Source organism: Lissotriton vulgaris, chromosome 6 (assembly GCF_964263255.1).
Source record: "Lissotriton vulgaris chromosome 6, aLisVul1.2, whole genome shotgun sequence".
Classification (NCBI taxonomy): Eukaryota; Metazoa; Chordata; class Amphibia; order Caudata; family Salamandridae; genus Lissotriton; species Lissotriton vulgaris.
Genome location: NC_141694.1, coordinates 30,813,479 through 30,828,107, shown reverse-complemented (window position 1 = coordinate 30,828,107; position 14,629 = coordinate 30,813,479). Strand labels below are relative to the sequence as shown.

The 14,629-nt window shown below is 44.9% G+C and overlaps 1 protein-coding gene across 1 annotated transcript in view; it reads right to left on the bottom strand.

Moving 5' to 3' along the window:
- KIF6 (kinesin family member 6) overlaps positions 1-14,629 on the bottom strand; it is a 1,537,786-nt gene that overhangs the window by 405,699 nt on the left and 1,117,458 nt on the right. The gene's annotated exons all lie outside the window — the stretch shown is intronic.

Genomic DNA, 14,629 nt, shown 5'->3' with positions numbered 1-14,629 from the left:
ATGTTGTTTGCTCCGCTTTTGACAGTTCTGTGATAGCCACAGGGCAACAGATGTCTGCTGTGATAGAGCCCGGGGATAGCTAAGAAGAACCTCAGATGTGTGCTTTAGAGGTGTCCCGGTAGCAGTCAACCCCTCTTTATATGGTCCTTCTGGCTGCCCAGGCTTCGTTCTTTTGCTTCCGTCTCATTGTGATTGGCTATGGAATTGCACAAGCAGGCTATAGAGGTGGAGTATCCTGCTAGGCAAGACGTTCTATGAGTAGAAGACAACACTAAATGGGGGGCAACTGTGAGGTTTAAGTGCTATCCTCATCAGCTGTCACCCATACTTTTGTTTTTACTTTATTTTCTATTTTCACAGAGATATACAACAAAAAGACTGCATATTAACTAGTAATTGCAACTTTACAAAGTACATTGTTAATCGAAATGATCAAGCACATAATGCACACTGGTATTTGAGGTAACATGCACATTTCTTTACTAAATCAACGATTAGTCAACCTGCAATCGTCCCATTATGCCAAAGTTTATTGCCCACCTCACGCATTTTAGAGGTGCTTACGTGCATCAGAGACAGTCTCGGAGGTCTAACCCACCCCGGCAGGTACTATTCCTGCCGAATGCTGCAAAAGGGGGGACGAGGTAACTTCCATCAAATAATACTTAAGTGGCCCCCAGATGTCCCTTGGCCTGGACCACTATTGAGCCAGGCTTTTGTGGTAGGGGTAACTATGCTCCCCCAGTGCAGTGCTATCTCTCTCTTAGCCAATAGCAGCGCAATAGATGTAAATTTGCAAATTGGCTTAGGGATCTCTTGCACGTTCCCCAACAGACCCATTACAGGTACTGGGGCTATAGTGTGTAGTATCTTAGATAAGGGAGTGAAGATGGTCCTGCAATAGCATCCTATTTGTACACAATTCCAAGTAATGTGGGCAAAATCAGCATGGTGTGCACCAAACATAGCACAAATGTGTGGCCAATCGGGGCAATCCTGTGAATTTTTGCCGGGGACATGTATGCTCTCCATAAACATTTAAAATGTATCAGCTTATGTTTACTGTTAAGGGAGACCTCTTTGGTCTGGGTGCAGCACAATTCCCAGAGTGAGTCTTGTATCGGGTGCCCCAGATCCCGTTCCCATGCCTGCCAAATCTTAGTGTCTCTACTAGGGACCAGGGCCATACTGGCCCTATATATTTTGGATAGGAGTTGATTGCCCCCCCTTACTTGTGATCAGCAGAGTTAGCAGTGGAAAATTTACTGGTTCCAGAGGGAATTCCGTGATGTACTCACGAAGAGCTCTACGGAGCCTACTTAACCCAAATTGGTCCATAAAAGATGCCCCTCTAAATTGCTCCTCCTCTGTGCTGTAAAACACATGTCCCCCCAGAAAGAGGTCCCCTATTGTTTCGGGAGAGTATGCGGTGAGTGTGCGTTGAACCAACCTCTCCTCGGTAATAGGCAGCCATGCATTATTTGCAATCGGAATCATAGAGGAGTAAAGGCTGTGCCATCCGGTAGCACATGCTAATTTCTGCAAAGCCCAGCTAATAGCTGAAACAGTCTGGATATCACAGGAGTCTCTAGGGAACCCTTTTGGTAGTATCGTTTTTAGCGGGGCAGGAAGCACCAGGTCAGTCTCCGGACGTGCAAAAGTGAGTCAGGCCTCAGGATGATACCAATAGTGTGCAAAGCTACACTGCGCCACTAAATAATAAATCTGAAAATTAGGGACCCCAGTCAACCCCAATCGTATGGTATGGGTAACGTGTCCAAAATGACCCTGGCTCTACCCCATAACCCCCACAGAAATCTAATGAGATGTGAACGGAGTGTGCGAAAAAATCTGTTAGGGAGTGGAACAGGAATATTGTGAAACAAATATAAAAACTTGGGAAGTACCACCATTGTGATGATGGTGGCGTGACCAGCCAGCAAGAGAGGAAGTCTCAACCATTGTTCCACCTGCGACTAAAGTGTTTAGCGCAGGCCGTAATCAAACAAGACAATCTGTTCAGCTTCCCTGTGGACTTGTACTCCCAAATACTTGACTGACGTGTCCACCATGTCAGAGGGAACCCACAATCTGACCCAACGGTGCATGGCATTAAAAGAAACATTTCTGATTTACTCCAATTGATGCCAAAACCAGAGAACCCACCAAAGCAGATAATTTCTCCAACCAGCGGTGCAAGAATCTCTTGGGGCTGTTGGACATACAGAATAATATCATCCGCAAAAAGCGATATTAAGAGCTGGCCCTTTCTAAACTATAGTCCCCTGTGTATATGCTGTTCTTGCAATCGTCGAACCAACGGGTCAAGTGCTATAATGAATAGCAGATGATGGAGAAGTGTGGCTCAATGATTAGAGCGGCAGACCTTGATGCAGAACGCTGGCCAGGGACCAGGGTTCGATTCCCGCCTCGGCGGGTTTCGGGCTTAAATTCCTCTGACTGGATATTCTCGCCTCAGTGCCGATTCTAAGCATGGGTCCCACGCTGCAACTCTGGGCAATAGCTTGCTTAGTCTCCACAAAGGCCCCCGATACACAAGGGATGCCTGGTTTCACCATGGGATGCCCAGGAGTGGACACCCCACAAGGAAAAGCCAGGAGGGGTTCCCTTGTGGTAGGAGTACAAGCGCCGGGATTCCTCCGGGTCACTGTTCGCGCTATACAAATACGCCACATTTACATTTACATTTACATGATAAAGCAAACAACCTTGTCGGGTGCCACGAGTCAGGGTGAAGGCTGCAGAAAGAGTACCGTTCAATTGGAGTCTAGCAGTGGGTGACGCGTAAAGCAGGGAGTTGAGATCTATGAACCCTTTAGGCATGCCCATCTTTCTCATAACAGCTAGAAAAAATGACCACTCCAAAGAGTTAAAAGCATTCTCGGTGTCAAATAAGGCAGCCACTGCTGGTATCTCTGGCGAAATCCTGTGGATCACCGAGAACAGGATACGTAAATTTAGAGCGGTGGATCTATGTGGGACAAAGCCTGATTGGGCTGGGCATATAATTTGGTCTAAAAGTAGAGATAGTCGCAATGCGATCATTCTGGCCGGAATTTTATAATCAAGATTCAATAGGGACAACGGCCTATACGAGACACATAATGTCAGATCTTTACCAATGCAACGTGGTGGGGAGCACCTGACGTTCAAGCGCCTCCCCATAAACCTCAAGGAGATATGGAGCCAAAAGAGTTTTATAGGCTTTGTAAAAATTACCAGTGTAGCCATCAAGGCCAGCAGCTGTCGAGCCATTCAGAGCATCAATGACACTAATTATTTCTTCCGCAGAAAAGGGTTCAGCCAAAAATTGCTGTTTAGCATTATCTAGCCATACTAGCGCAATCTCATTTAAATAGGTGGTTTGGTCCTCTGCACTGTGAGCTGCGCGAGTCGAGTACTGACCTGAGTAATAGTCCAGCAAATCGTCACCTATGCCTGAAGTGTCAGTTAGCAAGTGACCATTATTAGAGCAGAGGCTGGTGATGTATGACCGCACCGCTGGGGGTCAAAAAAGTCACACTAAGGTGCGACTCACCTTCCCCATATCGTCTGGCGGTAGCATATTTACTTAGAAAAAGTGTCTCCCTGTCCGCAGCTTGGCTGAATTCTGCCAAAAGCGTCCAAGGCCAGTAGGGTCAGACTGCCCCGCACACCCTTGATCCAGCAAGTCCAGTTGCTCTTCAATTCAAAAAATTGTGCGCCTCAGATCGCCTGGCACCCTGGCATGCTTGGAAATACAGATCCCTATCAAGTAGGCCTTTAAACTAAAAGCCTCCCATTGCGTGGCCCAGGACTGCACTGACCCTAGATTCAGTTCAAAGTATTCCACGATCGCACTATGGAGTTCGGTACGGAACACTTCGTCCATCAGTACCTGCCCGGGAAACCTGTACTGCCTCTAGCATCCCTTCTAACTGTCAGGGCAGGATGTATGATGGTACGACGCGTGGTATTACCACGCATACCGTTACAACGCAGGTTTTACAACGCAAGTCGTTACAAGGACTTGCGTTGGGGGGCGCTGGATAGTGAATATTTTAATTTATTATTCCAACTCCAGCAAGCCAAGTGACCCACACATTTCCTTCAAAACACTGCACGCCCGGGGTTTAGAGTGCGGGGTGTCAGCAGTACTATCACATGTGCGATCTATCAGGAGATTAAAGTCCCCACCCATACAAATATAATCAGCTTCTAACTGTGCTACTTGTACAAGTAAATCATGTAAAAAGTCAGGACTGTCGACATTAGGTGGGTACACGCAGATGAATGCCATATGATACCCAATTCAGCTGGCCCAACATTATAGTGTAGCGTCCCTCAGTGTCATTACGCGCCCAAGATAATTGGAAGGGTAGACGCTTATGTATCAATACGGCAGTACCCCTAGCATACGTACTATAATTAGCAAAATATCAATAAGAAATCCACGCTGATGCAAAACCACTAGTGGACGCCTTGGGCAGGTGTGTCTCTTGTAAGAATGTAACATCAGCCTTGAGCCTCTGTAAATAGTGCAATACCTGTTTCCCTTTCCTCACAGTATTCAAGCCCCTGACGTTCGAGGTGATCATCCTTAGGTCAGAAAAAGCAGACAATTTACCCCACACTGACATGTATCCTATTAAATAGTGTCATTGTGCGTACATCAAACCGGAATCGAAGCAAGTCACCATGAGTAAGTTGGAAAATAAGCAGTAAGTCCCTGTTGGCATGAACATCCCCCTCTCCACTCCCCACCCATCCCTGCACACCCCAAGGTAGGGAACTACCCTTCTAACTAAGAGGTAGAATGAAATTTGTAGACATCAAAAATTAGGAGCAGCTCAATATGCATTTCAGTGAATATGCCAACCAACGTGTTCAACACAGGGGGTATGGCTGCGCCTCGCCAATGCCCAACTTTGCAGAAGAAAGAATACGTGTTATTTGCCCTAATGTAGCTCGTTACTCAACCCTAAAGGGAGCAACATTCTGATGAAGTTTGCATTGCCCAAATCCCAGAACGTGATCGCCTGTAGATATAGGACTGTCCTGGGATGTGTCACTTGGAGGATAATAGGTCCACACTGGCAGCCGAACCACTGTGCGGGAGGGAGCCCCTTGGCACATCCTTATCATGACCCCCACTGGACACCTTGTACTCACAACAGAACTCCTGAACAGCCTTGGGGGGGTGGGGGGGGGGGGGGGGGAGGTCAAAGATGCGAACCCTACCATCAACGTCCACACATAGATGAGCAGGACAGATCATGCCATACTTGAGGCCCAGGTTACGGAGTGTGGCCTTGACCCAAGTGTATTTTGTCCTGGCTTCTTGGACCATTGTAGTACACAGGATACAGCGAGGTCGACAAATCCTGCCATGTCAGAGGACCTTTCTCTCTCGCGAGATGCAACACAGTGTCTCGGTCATGAAAATTCAGCAGGCTGGCTATGAGGGCAGTCCAGGTTGAGGCATGGACCCACGGGCCTACCAGGAAGGTGGGAGTGAAGAATTCCTAGCTAAAAAGATCTGACAGCAGGGTTTCCACAAAAAGGTCCATGCAGCCTGTACTTGTGGACTCGGGAACCCCAAAAATATGAACATTATTACGCCTGCCCCTAGCCTCCAAATCTTCATGGCGACTCTCTTAAGAATCTTCTCCATACAGTCCAATCTTTTGGTGGAGTAAGCCGCTCCGTCCTCAAGATCAGACACTTTGCCTTCGACCGTGTCCAGGCGCCTCTCAGGAGTGTCAATTCGGGCCCCCATTGCATCAAGGCACATATCCAGAACATCAAAGCATTTGACCAGGGCCTTGAACCCTGCCCTTAGTTCCTGCATCAGGTCGTTCGAACCAGATGGTGTACTCACAGCCCGAACTGCCTCGCTCCCACCCTCAGCCATGACAACACCAGGATCCACCACTGAGCCACCGGGTTTGCTGAACTGTAAAACCTTCTGTTTAGGGTGTTTGCGTACCATTGTGTGATGTGTGGTGCAAGCGGTGGTCGTCTTCAGTGCCCAGGACAGCGAGGACCACATTCATACGCAAAAGCAAGGATGTAGCAGACTCTCACACAGGTACGTTAGCTAGAATAGGAAGCCCTTTCCGGAGTAGGGGGACGAGCGATCCAAACTAGGGGCAGAGCAGAAGAAGGTGGGGGGGGGGGCAAAACAGCCACTCAAACCCCAAAGCCAGTGGCAGCCACTAGCCAATGGGTCCCACACCCCCTCCGGTATCCACTCTGCAATCTATGTGGGTGCGCACGGATCACCTCAGGCACAGTCAAATTGCAGGTCAGACAGAAACCGGGAGCTGCGTATGCCTCCGTATGAGGCTCTGGCTGGTGTAGGCCAAGATCAGGGCAGCTCGAACTGTCCCCCAAAGTAGGCAGAAATGATAGATATCCTCCTGAAGAGGCAAAGTGAATGGTGTAAGGAGCGAGGCAGGCCTGTGCCAGACCTCCCCAGCTGTAGGTATCAATTGGCCCCGAGCAGAAACGGGGACACACACTGAATTGGCCTGGTCTGTAGGCTCCTCCCGCCCTCACAGAACCGACCCAACTGGCTGGGTGGCTGGATCCCAGACTCCCCCGCAGCCCCTCTCGCTGCGGGGCCTCCGGGAACAAGGCGGGCCGTCCTACCCGAAGAGCGAAAAGTAGCGTCTGTGTCCAGAGGTTCCGCTCCGCATCACCACAGCCCACGGCCGCAGCTCTCCTCAGGACCATGCCATGGCCACGTCGTGCCAGCGGGTCCGGCCCAATGTGCCCTCCAGCGTGCGTCGATGCTGCCAGGGCCTCGTGTAGCGCAGGCTCCAGGCGGCAGCATGGGATCTCGGCCGCACTCGAGCGTTAGTAGCACAGTAAGTCTGGGGGCCAATCACATCTCCTCACTGCTCCCGCTGCGGGGTGGGGGGGGGGAACAGTACGCTGGGATCTAGCGGTAATCTGGAAGAGGCTGGGCCGGAATACAGGCGTGATCGAGTGAGGATGTTGGGCGAAGAGGCGAAGCTTCAGCGCTACGCGGCCATCATGATCAGTAGCCTGGCCACACCCCCCGCTGTGACCCATTCTTTCATGGGATTGAACCTCAAGAGACCGGTAACTTGACTAACATTAACTTAGGTGATAACAGCATGAGTGGCACCTTACTCACTGAAAAAATGGCAAAACTAGGGCATACACTCACAACAAAGACAAGAAGCATCTGAAATGAAGAAGGAAAGAAAGACCTAGCTGATCCCTAAGTAATGACACAGAACCACTCCAGTCCCAAGAAGATTATACAGAAGAGCAATGTTACATACGGCTTTACCATGTCTGCCTGTAACCAGTATAGAACTAAACCACTGCCAATACTGTTACATCAGTTACTTTTAAATTAACACCATCACATTGGAATTCAACACAACATGGGTTTAAGACTTATAGTTCAGTCGGAATAAATCTTTTTGTTTTATTTATATTTCTCAACACATTACTTTGATTTAAGTGCAGCCGTGACCTTATGGTCTTAACAGTGGAGCCTGCGCAAAGGCTGTCTAAACAACAACTTGAAGAAATTGCAATTCTAGAAAATGCCATTACAGCCAACCAACAGATAACGGATGCAAAAGCTCTATTAGAAAAAGTCGAAAAGGAATTTAAAGATTACACGATTAACCGAAAAGGAAACCAATTTGAAAAGGATAAAAGGAATTTCAGTTTAGAAAAGTCTATCCCTACTTGCAATCTGATTTTTATTCTAGACCTGAATCACGTAAACATCTCCAGGAAAACCAAGTAAGGTCATCTAATAATTATATAACTTTCTCTGATATCACTTCCTCCGCGAGTGGTAGTGAAGGTGAGAACTCAGAGTCTCGCAGGAATACCAGTAGAAGAGGATCCTACCAACAACAGCAGGTTCCTTTTTTAGGAAGAGGTCAACCGAAAACACGAGGAAGGATAGGATACAATCACCAGCCATGGGAAATGTCCACTCGTCGTCACAATTACAAAAACTGACAGTTTCACCAATATATAATCTTTCTAACAAAATTTTAACTAAAGAAGAGGAAATTGTCCTTCAAAAAGGCCTCTCATTCGTACCATCAAAAAATACAGATTTCGTCAAATAAAAAATGGAGGCAATAGAATTCTGCCATAAGATCAGGTTAAAAACCTTTTTTTCACAATATCCTTATGAGCCAACTATGGAGACAACAGGCCTAAGAAATAATTCTGTTTTTTGTCCCCCTTCTAACTAAATTCCAAAGGAAGTATTGACTTTTGAGAGAACTATTCTATCAGCCACAACAGATATGGAAAAGAAAAATAGATGGATGAAATACAATACAACAAAGTTGGAATCTGAGGCATTGATTAACCTTAGGAATGATACATCGGTGATAATTAAGCAAGCCGATAAAGGCGGGTCAATTGTTATATGGGATCGAACATTGTACACCACTGAAGTCAGAAGACAATTGGATGAGGAAAAATGCTATAGAAAAATCAATAAGGATCGCACCTTGGAGCTAAAAAATCAATTGCACTCAATCTTGGATGAGGGGAACATACAAGGTTTTGTTGGAAAAAAGGAACTGGAATATCTAAAAATAAAGAACCCACGTATTCCCCTGTTCTATGTACTGCCCAAAGTACATAAGAACGAGACTGCACCATCTGGGAGGCCAATAGTCTCCGGATGCGAATCACTTTTGGAGCCTATCGCTAAATTTGTAGACTTTTTCCTAAAACAGTTTCTACCCAATGTAAAATCTTTTTTAAGAGACACCGCTGACTTCATCAAAAAATTAACCAATTGAATTTGAAGAAAATGTCAATTTTTTAGTAACTATGGATGTGGTGTCATTGTACACCCAGATTCCTCAGGATGAAGGACTACATGTATTGAAATCGTTTTTAGAGACACCAGAAAGACCACAGAAGGTCCCTACGGAATTCATCCTCAATCTGTCCAGTTTTGCATTGAAAAAAAACGATTTTAACTTTGATGGGGAGTTCTATTTCCAGATAGGTGGAGTAGCCTTGGGCTGTCCATTTGCTCCTGAGCTGGCCGTATTGTTTATGGCTAGATTCGAGGAAACTTACATCTATCAGAATAACCCTCATGTCGGATGTATTGGCAATTGGAGTTGTTACATCGACAACATCTTCCTCGTTTGGACTGGCAGTGAAGAAGACCTGATCAACTTTCATGAATGGTTGAACAACCGGACCCAAGAAATACAATTCAGTCTGAGTTACTCAAAGAGTAGAATGTCGTTCTTAGATGTTGAAGCCTATCCATCTCAAGGAGGACTAGTGACAACCCTCTATAAAAAACAAACTGATCAGAACAAATCGCTCCACTTCACAAGTAACCACCCATGAAGTTTAAAAGAACATTTACCATTTGGCCAATATCTTCGAATTCAACTGAATTGTCATTTTAAGGATGAATATCAATTCCATGCATTGAGATAAACAGAAAATCTGATTGAGCGTGGCTACCCAAAAAAATTATTGAAAAGGTCAATGAAACAAGCTTGGTGGACTCCTCGCGAATGCCTTCTTGAAAAAAGAACAAAAAAAGAAATGGACAGGATTGTGTGCGTGTCCACGTTCTGTCCAAACTCGAATATGTTAAAAAAGGTCATCATTCGCAATTGGCATTTAGTAAAAAACCTTCATGAGACATTGAATAGCATTCCGTTGTTTGCTTTCAAAAAAGACCGCAGCATTGCAAATCAATTGGTACGGGCGGCGCTTCCCCAAAAGGATACAGTTTCAGTAAGATCCTTCGTAGGTTTACCTCCTATACAAGGACACCACAAATGTGGGACTTGTATATGTTGTTCTACTACAGAAGAAGGTTCTGTTTTTGAAGACAATAAGATCTTTTGGAAACATGAATCTTTTTCTAATTGCAAGTCATGTTACGTGGTCTATGGAATAAAATGTCCTTGCAAGAAGTTGTGTATTGGCAAGACGAACAAAGAAATAAGAACAAGAATCACTCAACATAAATCGAGAATTCAAAAGAATATTCAAACGGCCCCACTAGTCGATCATTGGCGCCTCAATAACCATACAGATACTGGTTTAAAATGGACTGTAATCTCGAAAGTTGAACATGTTATCAGGGGAGGATACCTGGTTGCAAAGTTATCCAGAAGAGAAGCTTTGCTAATTGTCAAATTCAATTCTGCAGTTGATGGTCTAAATGAGTTAACGGAGATTTACAAACTGAATTAAAAACACCTCTTGATCACTACTATCAACTTCCAGGCCCCACACCGTTAGTTTACCACCCAAAGGCATAATCAAAGACCCACATGATGTTGCTCGTATCAATTCAAGTAGAAAAAGGTGCGCTCAGGATCCAATATATAACTAACATTCAGTTGCGATAGGACGCGAATAATGCGGTGTACTAGAGGCTCCCAAGATGGCATTTACCAAGATGTGCAGTATTAGTTACTGCGCACATCACGATGTCTTGATTGACGGTCAGATGGCCAGACACCACACTAAAAAATCTGGTCAAAATATGGAGTTGATCTCCATTGGTGTAGTGACGCTACCAGTAATGGTCAATAGACAGGCTCGAAATCAGCCAAAATGCGGTAAATACCTGTGGCTTGTAGTTCTTACATCCAAATATCGTTTATTGCAGCATACTTTTAAACAGAACCATTGAAGACTACATTTCCCATGATTCTTTTAACCAGGAAATGACTATGTGTACCACGGATAGCCCCGCAGGCTTCCGTAGAACGCTAAGGAAAGACACGCCGTTCTAATCGGTCCGTTCGAGAAGCAGCGCTCAGAGGTAATGATGCAGTGAGACCGTCCGTTTCAATTTATTAGGTATTTGGCGACAAATGGAACATAGTTCTTACAAGCCTTCATTCATTTTTGATCATAGGTGGGCCCCGAGCGTTCGCGTCAACTGACAATTGAAAGGAGACTTCTGAAATAAAACAAGTGAATCTATTACACTTTGAGTCCTCTGCTTGGTATGTTCCCAAAATAAATAGCCATGTTTAACAATGAATTGTGCATTTGCTCCCCAGGTCACCTGCATCCTTTGAAATTTTTTGAAGAGCATGTATGGGTGTGTTTGAAGTAAGTGAATTACGTGATCAGCTATGACTGAGTTGCAGCCTGGAATGAGATTGTTTCAAGTAGTGATTTTTGACTCGTGTTTTGATTTTCAGTGTTCAACGTCGGGCATATAACATCAGGCTCTCATTGTAAGAGGTAAGAGGCAGATACAAAGAATAGACGTAGGGAGGGTCAGCTAGGGCTATATTTAACGACCAGAACCACTCATGCCCCAAGAGAAGCTACAACAAACAAAAGAGGGGCCTGGTCAGAAACCTGTTAGTGTGCCGCAACTGAGCTAGTTACCAGAAACCATTAGGAGCACTAGAAGTGATAGCCCAGGAATGTTAGAAAAATTCCCATCAGCCCACCCATGTGGCGGAATGTGGTCATGTGGGAGATGTCACCAATCCAATTCTCAAACAGTGCACCTAGTCATGGTGCAGAGTTGGATGGATTAACCATGGTGTAAATACAGACCAATGGGCTTCACTGGTGATGCTAATGGGGTGCAGTGCAAAAAATGAAAGTGATAAACGTGAAGATAAAATTGACTCCGAGGGCCAAAATTAGTTTAATCAGTATGGCGCTTGGGTCAAGATTAAAATTCTGCCAAGATAGTTCGAAATTATAACTATGTGTGGGCAGAGTAAGTGAAGGTCGACATGTTTCAGCTGTACTGACTATTGGTCTAAGCTTTCTTCAGGACCATTAAGGAAACTGCGACTGCAAAATAGAAATTAAATAATCAGTGATGCACGCTGATGTACAATGGATAAGTCCTACCAGTTCCTCTGAGCCCAGATGGATGCTGCAGGAAGTCCAAAACTGTATGTATCTCCTGAAGAGACATAAGCGTGAATCAAAAACCATATAGTGCACAACAGGTCTCGGGAAAACAAGCACAATATACTAAGCACACAGACAAGGCGGTGGAGACTGTCTCTCCCGCTCAATATATTACCAATAGTGTCAAAAAAATCACCTAAATTAGAATGAGCTTAGTGACTTACCCAGCATTGTGTGGGAGTACGCCTCACCTCACCCGGAACCCACTCGGGAAAAAGGGGAGGCCCCGCTCTAGTTAGGAAAGAAGATGGACAGAAAAAGTATCTTTGAAAAATAGCAAAGAGACTCACACCACTAGTAGTTGCCATCTACTTAGTTGTTCCTAACAAAAACCTAGCCTTAGTTAAAAAAGAGACTCAACCAAATATGAAAAAATAGACTATGCATAGAATCAATCAGCCACAGTTGGAGGGACAGATTACTAATGGGAGGATGTCCTGTAACCATTGATAAACTAGAGTAGACTGTGTCTAGCAAACAAGATTACTATCAAAGTTTAACAGTCAGCAAGGAATGGGCAGAAGAGGAAGGCTGGAAATACCACTCTCCAAGGCAACTATAGCGCACGCTAGAAGCAAGTGAAAAGGGCTCTCCCTATAAAATGGTGAGGAGAAGTTCTGACAACCTACCTATCCGTCGGTACCTCGCTGCAGACGTCCGAGTGGGAACGGAGGTACCGACGCTGAGCATGTGCGTGTGTTTATATATCCGTTAATTGGCCACAGCTGATGTTAATTGTAAAGCGATCGCTATGGAAATCGGGTGCCAGCGCTGTATTGCGCGTGCGCTTGGCATCCCGATAGTGCGATTTTGAACGCGCATGCGCACAGCGCATAAGACGGAGTGCGCATGCGCGGGCCCTGAGCCGAGTGTAGTCACCGGCGTCTGTGCTAGGGTGTACTGCGCATGCGCAGAAGCGCAGACACATCACCGGCAATCGCGCTACGATTTATATGACGCCGTAGCGTAAACAATGCTAAGCGGATGGCCTAATCTGAAGCAATAACCCAATTTAAAGGCACCAAGATGTAATTAAGTCAAATATAACCCCTATTATCAGTGTGGGAAAAAATGTGTGTATATGCCCTAATGTCTGTAAACATGATACACAGACTGAATCAAAAGAGGGCAACTAGACAATATAAAAGGCAAGAGACACGTATGTCATTTGATGTGTTTCCTAATACCAAAGTACGAGCAAATGCGTGTATATGCCATAATAACTATATGTATGTGATACATAGATTGAATCATGATGGGGGCTAGGCATATCATACTGATGGTAACACATATTGTCAATGTGTACTTACAATTAGTAGTATGTGTGTACCAAGCGGTATTGATCCAACTTGACAGTGTTCACTAAAAATAGGTTATATGTATATGTCAAGTAGTGTGTCAGGCTAAAAAGGGCTGAATGTGGATTGGGCACATGGATACTAAACTGACTGGTTTCTGGTAACTAGCTCAGTTGCGGCACACTAACAGGTTTCTGACCAGGCCCCTCTTTTGTTTGTTGTAAGAGGCAGATATTCAAGCTAAAAGTGGAGAGTGCTGATGAGTTTTGTCAAGGAGCTATAGGTTTAAAGAAGAATTTTTGTTCTTTTTCACAGCTTTTGGGTCCTGATGAGAACTCCACAGCAAGTAGGAGTTCGAAACGCGTAGACCATTTTCTGTTGAGCGATAAGAACGTGAAATCCAAAAAATATTGCTCCAAATTTTTGAAACAGAGAATACAATTGTCTAAATTGTTTGCTATGGTTTTTGTAAAGGACTTGTAAATAAATATTGGGTGCTGTGATTGTGAGAATGATGAGTTTGAATGTTTGATCAGGGTGAGTGACAGTGTGTATGGACTGATTATGCTGATTGTTTTATTAAATGTAAGAATTGTTTGTATTGTGATGTAGATGTTTAAAATGAAAATTTGGTGAAATTAAATCAAAGTAATGTGTTGAGAAATATAAATAAAACAAAAAGATTTATTCAGACTGAACTATAAGTCTTAGACCCATGTTGTGTTGAATTCCAATGTGACAGTGTGAATATAAAAGTAACTGATGTAACAGTATTGGCAGTGGTTTAGTTCTATATTGGTCAGTGGCTTGGCCTTACTGTTGGGAGCCCAAACCCAGTGGTGTTATTTGTTGCCTATAACCAGAGCACACCACGGACCGTTCCTCTCTCACACCTGGAAGGACTACACACAACAATATAAGACTTCCTAGAACTAGTGCACACTGCACCTAATCCATACTTATTACTGCAGAGACTACACACAACAATATCAAGCTGCCTGTAACCAGTGCACACCACAGCTTAATATTCTCTCACACCTGGAGGGACTACACACCGCATCTGGCTGCCTGTAACCAGTGAACAGCATGTGTTGTAGATGATTCTAGGACTCTAGTAAATATTCCCGATTTCATGCCCTTATGTGGTTATATCAAATCATACCCTTATACAGGCATGAGAATCATACCCATATTAAGACATAGCCAATGCAGTCCAAATACGGCAAGGCTACTCCCATAGACTCCTAGAAAGCACAACGTGTTCTTAAACAAACCAAGCCTCCAGCAGCCCGGGAATTCCCCCTGCTTCTGTATTGATTTGTCCTAGAACTCCTGGAGTCCTGAAAGAACTGCGAGTTCTTAGTGACGTCTTATGTCCA